The following is an 8,850-nucleotide window of genomic DNA, read 5'->3' on the forward strand; positions in this document are numbered from 1 at the left end:
AAACCGGGTGCACCACATCTGTGCATCTCAAAAGCAAACCGTCATCCTGTTAATTCTGAGATGCTGTCCAAAGGACAGCGTGTCTCAGCCGTTGGGAGTTTGGATAGTCGGGCCTCAGCAAGCACGTCTGCATATTGTAGGGAGCCCTGCCCATCAGGAGGGGCTCACAGCCCTCACTACCTGCAAGGAGATATCTCGTCTTTCTGACTGTAATCTTTTCCCAAAGAAGAAGCTGCCCCAACCTGACTCGTAAAAGGCAGATCTCAGATGCATCTGCCAAGTGTCCCCACCATTCTGCTCTCTGATCCTGTGTCCCACCTACAAGACTTGTCCTTTGTTAAGCTGTGACCGTGGTGTCATCAGGAAGGAGAGCAACCCCTGGGACCCAGACAAGACCTTGAGCTGCTCGGTGAGTGCGAAGACAGATAGTGATGTTTCCTTACCATGTCGTCTGCGCATTGATCCCCGCGCTCTGGATAGGAGGCCCGGAGGCCCACTTGCCTGCTGTTCTCTGAGTTTTCCCATTGCCACAAAGGAGTAGGTGTCTCTGCAGTGTGGGAGGCCCGGCTTTGTTGTTCCCAAAGCACGAAGGTAGAGGACAGTGTTTCCCCCATTGGGCACTGAGCTCTCTGAGGCAGGGATGCTATGGTTAGGGATCACAGAGAGAGATGCAGGTTCTCCCAGCACCGTGAGGCGGCCTGGGGTTGCGTGCACCTGTGACCCATAGGAAGTCATCCCATCTCTGATGTGGATTAACCCAGCCAATCGCTGAAACCGTCAAGCTTTCCCGTCAGACAGCGAAGGAATCCACTTCCTCAGCAGCTCCTGTGCAGAACCCAGTCATTGTACAAAGGTTTCATGGGTACCTGCTAGGTACAAGACTCTGTGTTCAGGGCTGTGGGGGCATAAAGCATTGCTCTCGTCCTCACGGAGTCCCGAGTGTGACTGAAGAGGGGAGATCTATAAACACACAACAGTACCAAGTAATAAAAGATAGGGTATGATTAGGTGCTCACACATTCAGATGGAACTACAGAGGGGACCATGTGTTGCATCTGCCCGTCCAGCTTGCATTTTGGGATTGCTGCTCCTGCCCCATTCCATTTGGTTCCCAAGGGACCGTGAGTCAGAGAGTCTGGTTCCTCTGGGGCCCCCTGGGTCCTGACTGGTAAGTGGTACTGCCTCCCCAGAGCAATAGGGACTGGCTCTGGGTGGGATCGCGTGCCCAAGCAGTGCCAGTCAAACTGGTTACCAGAGTTGACTTGTAATCTTTGGAAAGTGCTTGAACAAAGAGCTCTTTCTGCTGGGACTGCTGACTGATGCAGTGAGCACAGAGCTGGGTCTAGGGTGAGGGAGGTGGGCAGCCGGGGCACAAAGTGTAGGGGTACTTAATTCATGTGACCGCAAGAGTGAACGCCTCCTTGAATTTGTGCAGAGGTGCCTCACTTGCCTCACCCTAGCCCTGGACATGATCTCATGCCTCCTGGCCATCTTTCCTTGCCACAGGGAAAAAGCCTATTTGGAGTAGGAGAGAAGGACTACATGCAGCAGGAAATAGTGCAAAGACACACAGAGATAGAACCCCAGCAACATCATGAGAACTCCTAGATCCAGCCGTGCCTGCAGCTTTAATTTCTGGTCACAAAGCTAATACATTGAATTGGTTTTCTGTCCCTAAAAGTGTCTTGGCAGCTTGAATTGGAGCATTGCAAATGATAGAGTATAAAACAAAGACTTGGCTGAAATGAGGTGGCAGATAGGGTGGCGAGCATCACCATCCCCTGCTAAGGAGTTTGTGAACTTTGTCGTGTAGTCGTGAAGCAGAGCGTGAGGATGTCCCAGGTTGTTTTTTGGGAGTCAGGCTGCTGAAGAGTTTGTAGACTGTGTGGTACTTGGTAAGATCTGACAACAGAGGAGACTCAGCCTGCCTGTCAGAGGGCAGAATGGGAAGAAAAACAAGCTTTATTTGTTGATTACTTTTCAAGACAGGGAGCTCTGGATCCAGCAGTGCCTAAAGACAGATCATCCCTCAGTTTCTGAGTTACGACAACCGAGAGATTGGCCTTTTCTGGGAGCAGTTCAAGCAAGGTGGGTGAAACTAAGGAAGTCCTGATGCAGACAGGATTGGGGTCCCCTCCCCACCATGTGCACTAAACTGTAAGCAACTTGGGGGCCAGTGTCATGAGCCCTCGTCCACCTTTGTGTCCCAAGGCCAGTGTAGAGACTGACCCGGTGCAGACACAGTCAACCATGAGAAATGACCCGATAGATGAATGGGTGGGGGAGGCGTCCAGGGCTCGCTCTTACAGGACACCTGGACACAATACCCACGTAGTGAGGCAAAGAAGGAAGCTTAAGGACCCTCTGGGGTGCCAGGGCCTGGATGCTGGCAATCCCCAGGTCTGAACACACATTCTCAACTTTCTGGGCCTCCTCAAGCCTCCCTGCCTTTGCGGGGCTGGGAGAGTGTGGCAGACACACCCGAAGGTGACCTACAGTTTGTCACACCCTTGTGCAAACCCCCTCCCATCCAGTGGCGGCAGACCAGTGACTTGTTTCTGACCAGTAGAAAATGGCAAAGGGGATGGGAGATCACATTACAACATATGACAACAGCGAAGGGATTTTTGGTTGCAGTTAAGGTCTCTATTTAGTTGACTATAAATAGAGATCAACCTGGGTGGGCCTTACCTAACCCGGTGATGGAAAGCCCCTTTATAAGAGAATCTCATCCTCCCCTGACCTCAGAGACTCAGTAGAACAATGTGCTTGTGCTGCCTGTGAAGAAGCAAACAGCCAGACTGGAACTTCCAGAAGCGGGGACCACAGCAAGTGAACCCATTTGGATGAGCCCCATAGGAGCAGGGTGGCCCAGCTGCTCCTGGGCTGCAGCCGTGGGAAACCCTGAGCAGAGGATGCAGAACAGCCGGGCCTGGACCCCGACGCACAGATACTGTGCGGTAATCAATGTGTCATGTTCCAAAGTCCTGTGTTGATGGGAATTGGTTGGATGAACGAAAGGGGGACGCTCCTAGGGTGTGGGGAGGATTTGAGGGGGCTGGGAGAATCCTCTGTCATCCTAAAGTGAAGAGCCTTCTACTGTGCTGTTCAAACCCTGGGCTGTGGGGCCGGGAGAGCGTCAGCAAAGGGGTGAGCCCCATGCTGACCTCCAGCGGAGACACTGGGAATGCTGAAGAACTTTCTACCCTCTTCCATCCCATTCCTGCCCGGAGCACCTGCCGGGAAGTCCCTACACCCGTACCGCTCAGCCCCTGCCTCTGCCTCGAATCTATCAAACACTTCTCGTTCCTACCTTTGTTCCCAAGCCTTACTGTGCCTCTGTTTCCCCACTGGGCTTTCAGGGACACCTCAGCCTGGCTCTGCACAGGACCCCCACTGTCCCAAGAACATGCCATCACACATCGGAGCAGATGAAACGTCCAAACTCCCTCACTCAATTATATTAAATTAGACATTCCACAAAAATCTCCCCCATTGCTGCATTATTTAAGGAGAAAGAGCTAAATAAGGAAGCCCTCTATTTTTCATTCCTGATTCTCAGATAATTATAAATATACTGACTTTTTTCTTAATCGTGGCTTGGCTTTTACAGAGACAGTTGATTTCCTTCTTATGCAGACACGGTTTTGACTGGAGCCCTGAACTCGCAGTAAAGGTCATGACTAGCATAACTCCAACGGTGCGCACAGAAAGTCCGCCTGGGCATTACAAGAGCACCTGCCACGGGGAGCCAGAGGCCGTGGCCGACCGCACCCTGGGAGCCGGTTTTATTCTTGAACCAGCCTGATCCGCGATCCAAACAGGGCCCCCGAATCCAGGCGGTGCCCTCCGTGGGACATGCTCTCATCATGTTACACAGGGATTTGCAGATGCCCACAAACTGAGTTTCAGCAACTTGCCCATCCGTTACATTTTGTTTTCCCAAGTGAGTTTCCGGTGGGGGCTGAATGCATGTTCGACTCTCCCACGCTCTGCGGCCCGGCCTCCGGAGACTTCCTAGCTAACTGTGAGAAGCCAGCACGAGGAGCGCTCACTATTCCAGTGAACGGATCAGCCCATGTTCAAGCGGAACGCAGGCTCGTAATTCACAGGACAGCCCATCACTTGAGCATCAGGCAAACACAGAGAACACAGAATGGGGTCCAAGCATGGGCTCCGGACGGTGCCCAGAGTTCCAAGTCCCGTGGTGCCGTTTCCCAGCTCTGTGACCTCGGGCAGGCGACTCAGCCTCTCTGTGCCTCAGTTTCCCCCTCTTCAGAAGGAGGTACTAACCGTGGTGGCTCCTGGGGCTGTTGTGAGGGTTCGGTGATTTAATGGATTTAGAGCCTGAGGCTGGAGCTTAGCCCGTGATAAATGTCGCGTGTCCTTGTTTTGCTACTATTACCATTGCCTTTACTTTTCTAAGGTGGATTTCACTGAAGGGAACACCACAGGCCACGGACTGCTTCCCTCGCCCCCTCACCCCCTCATTCATCACTCCTCCGTGCTCCGGGAGGGCGCCAGGCGCGGCTGTGGTCTGCACACATCCTCTGCCTTTCTCGTCGGTGGGGAGCAGCAGAGATCCCCTCCCCCCGGCTGAGCTGACCTATTCCTGCGACATCGAGCGTCCTCCCGCGTGTCCTCCGAGGGACGGGAGGCGCCAGGGGTCTGTCGTGGGCTCTGCATGCTCCCACAGAGAAGACCGCTCACGGGTGAGGGCAGGGGAGAAAGCGAGCGCGACGCGCCGGCGCAGGCGGCGTGCTGAGCCCGGGCGCGCACCCACGCACACGGCTCTCTGGCTGCTTCAGAACCTCAGCAGGTGCTGGGTTTGCGCAGCAGGGGACGGCAGGGTCGGGCTTTGTGTTCCCTTCTGCACGCGTGCTGCCACTTTCCGTGGCCTAACACCCAGCGTGCAGGGGGGAGGCCTGTGTGCTCACGTCATCCCGGTGCTATTTTGGAGGGGCAGCGATGAGGCCCCCCGAGCACCGGGGTCAGGCAGGTCAGCACAGGCTCCTCTTGAGAAGACAGCACAGTGACAGAAAGATGTGCGTGGCCATCCCTCCCGGCAGCACCATTAATTCCCGTCGTGCGACTCGGCCTTCAGCCAAACATCTATTCTGCTCTTTCCTTAGTGCGGCAAAAGCCTTCCATTTGAGAGAATGCGATTACCTGTGGTGCACCCACCCCACGCAGATAATCAAATTACAGGTTCTCTTTCTTCTTCAAATTTAATCAGGGGCAACATCTGTCTCCCCGAGATGAGACAAACTTGCTTAGCGCTCCCCTTTGAGCGAAGGTGTCCTCTCCAGCTCACAAAGGACTTGAGGATCGCAATTAATTACCCCCGTCCAACCTGACCAAATACCCGTGCGCGTCAGAGGGACCGCACTCGAGGGAGATAAATTAAATGGGAGGAAAGCAAAAATTTTTAGGAAGTAATTTTTAGACATCTTGATAACATCTCTTTGTCGAGATAAGAATTTTTAATTAAAATCTAAAACAACCAAAAATCTATCCTAGCATTTGTGCTTCACTCCAAGTTTGGTTGATACAAGCGGTTCTCAATGGGCTGTGAATTCAACAGCCCGTGCTCACCCGCCCCCACCCGCCCAGCCCAAGGAACGTCTGACGATGTTTGGAGACAGTTTTGGTTGTTGCTATTGGCATTAGTGGGTGGAGGCCAGGGATCCTGCTAAACATCCCCCCGTGCTCCAGGCAGCCCCCCCAAGAGAGACTGGCCCCAAGGTCAGCAGGGCCGAGGTTGAGCACCCCTGTAACGAGGGGCTGTGGGGGGCGGGCATATAGCAAGTATATTTTTGTACAGCATGAGAAAGCCACTTGCTGGGCTAACTCAACACCCAGGTACAACCCGACGAGGAACACTGAGTGTTTAAGTACTGGAGTTATCACCCATCTGACTAAAAATCATTGGACATTTTCCTTTAAGCCCTAAAGCTACCCTAAATCATCATGTTGTCGTGCATGTGATGATCATTATTGCAAATAGAAAAGATAAAGTATTTGTTGAAGTCTGTTACCCTCCCCGGGGGAGGGAGTGAGCGAGGGTGTCCGGTGGCGGATAGCACAGCCAGAGGTGAAGGCGGGGTGCTTTGGGGCGCCCCTTCTGCAGTCAGATGGCTCACTGCCCCAGCGGGGAAGCTGCCTGGCTGGGTAACAGGACTCACGGGGGCCAACCGGGAGGCTAGCAGCAAAGCTGAGGCTACAGCATGCTTCGTGCCCCCTATCTCTGACCCACCGAGAAAACACACCTCGGACCCTGCGGGCCTCTGAGCCTCCCGAGTGCGGGTGGGGCTGGCGGGGGTGCCCAGCATGTGCGTGTGTCTGGGGCGATGTGTGTTTCCAAGCTGTGTGGTTGTGCCACTTGCATGTCTGTGGGGGCGGGGGGCGATCCAGCTCGCCCAAAGGCAAACTCCTTTTCCAGCTGTAAGACCCTAGGGGCCGTGGAGACGGGGCTGGGGTCCTGCTGTTTAGAAACCCAGTCCTCCTTCACTTCCTCCAAGATCTCATTTTGAAAGAGTCCTGATGACATTGTGCCTCTTCTCGGATGTCACTCTGCTTCAGGTGACATGCACAAAGGCAGAGAGGAAGAACCGCAGGAAGGTGGCCTGCACCCCTTGGTCGGCCCGTGGCCAACCTCAGGCTCCTGCTCACCTGGGTCTCTGAATCCTGCCCATTTCAGCCATCAAATCCCATGGCAAGAACTCTCCGTTTCCTCCTGATCTGACGGGGCCAAGAGACCCAGGAAGGAGGAGCTGCAGAGAAGGGAAAGGACCCCTCAGAGTCCACATGCTCACGCTGTCTCTGGTCCGTCCCAGCAGCACGCTGGTGAGGTCAGGGGTGTGACCCACCGTAGGCCAGAAAGTGGAGATGCAGAGAGGCCAAGCGGGTGTCCAAGGTCCTCTGACCTGTTTGTGGAGAAACCAGGCTGTGTCCCCGACTATCTGGCGGCAGAGCTCCATACTGCCAGGCAGCAGGTGCCCTGGAGGAAGGCCGACACCTCAGCCCCTTGCTCGTGCAAGTAGAAGGCTGGGGGGCACCTTGTGTCTCTGGACCTGTGTTCGCCGGTCTTCAGTTTGGACGTGACAGTAGTACGTGAGGACGGTGTGTGGCCGCCTGTGCACAGGGCTCAGCCCAGAGCCTGGCACACAGTACGTGCACGGGAAGGATGGCCCCATCCACGCTTTCCGGTCTGGTGCCCAACGCCACTGGCCATGCAGAGCCTCCAGGTGCAGAGGACCAAACAGTCCCGGCGGAAATCCAACTGTGCACCAAAACGGGCTGAATTTAGCACAGTTTGATGGTGCAGCCTATCTGACATGGACATCACAGTCAGCTTGGACTTTCTCCCCCGGAACAGCACCCCACTTCCGCCAGACTGCACAAATGCGCACCAAACCGCCACCCTCGTGCTGGATGTGGTTTTCTCAGCGATGGTGTTAAACAGCACGACCTCCATTTCACACCTGAAGTACAAATCTTCAGCCTTTTAGTTCAACCGCGGTTGTGAAGACTGGGGCAAGCTATCTGGCCGCCAAGAGGAAGAGCCCCAACAGCCCTTCTCCATGCGTGGCGAATTCCTATCCCGTGCGATAGCGGGGTAACCAGGCAGATTGCGTTAATCATTCCTGTTAACTAGCATGTAGGGTTTTATCTAAATACGCCAGAAAGCACACAGTCTCGGCAGCTTCCGAAGGCAGTTGACAACCGTCCCGGGGGTTCAGGGCTGCTGGGAAAGCTGCAGGCTGTCCTGGCCTTTCTCCTGGCCAGAAACAGACTCTGGCCGTGCTGTAGGACCAAACACAGAGCAAGAAAATGTGCCAACAGAAGCTGGGGCTGATGGGTTCGATGCCGTCACCTCTGGGGTGATGGTCAATTCTTCCCTCCAGGATTTATAACACTTGACTCCCACAAGGTAGATAAAGACTCTAGGTTCAGTTCCAAGGTCTTGCCAGCGATTTTAGCTGAGAATAGTTACAGTTCAAGCCAAATAGGCCTTCTGCAACTTGATGGCTGAGGAAGGCATCTCCAAACCTCTACTCAGGCTGTGGATGAGCGACAGCTTCCCAGCCACTTCCTCTGTGCACTGGGCGTAGCTGCAGCCTGGGGACTCGTGTGGCCTTTTGGGCACCGCTGCATAAAAGGGTCCTTGGGGCCCCACCCATTTCATGATCCCAATTCTCCCGAACTCCACTTTTCTCCCTCCTTGAAAGAGCATAAACGGATTTCCTTTAAAGGACAAGGGAATAAGAAAACCAAGTGCCGACCAACACCATTTACTTGTTGGGCTGAGGGGCTGATGACCAGGGTGGTAGCTAGGCCCAGGAACACTGTGGTGTGCCCCTCCAAGTCTGGGACTCTGCCGAGAGGGACACTGAATTTGAACTCCGGGGGGGTTGGAACCGCAGCTCCATTCCAGGCCATTACGGGCATCTTCCCACCCACCTGCTGGTTCTCCATGTGATATCCCTGTGGACATCCCTCTGAAGCCAGAGGTCACCTGGGAGATTCGATGAGTGTACAGATCTGGGGTCAGGCCACCAGGGTCTGAGAACTGGTTCAAAGTCATTGGCCCCCACCTTGGCCCCATGAGGCTCAGAACCTTGACCCTTGGTCAGGGTCAGAGGAGAGAATACAGCTTCCTTGCATTCGTTTGCTCTGAACATGGACTACGGAAAGGTCTGGTGAGGGGTTGGCACAACGGTGTGCATTCCTGGATTTCCACTTGTGTCATTATAATCAAAACTGCCTTCAAGGCTTCGCTTGTGAAAGCTACCTTCAAGGAGAGAGGCAGATGCCAAAACTATGGACAAAAATGAAACCAAAGCTAGG

The sequence above is a fragment of the Eumetopias jubatus genome, unplaced genomic scaffold (assembly GCF_037043125.1).
Source record: "Eumetopias jubatus isolate StellerSeaLion01/CBP00866 unplaced genomic scaffold, mEumJub1_p1.0 scaffold_9, whole genome shotgun sequence".
Taxonomy (NCBI): domain Eukaryota; kingdom Metazoa; phylum Chordata; class Mammalia; order Carnivora; family Otariidae; genus Eumetopias; species Eumetopias jubatus.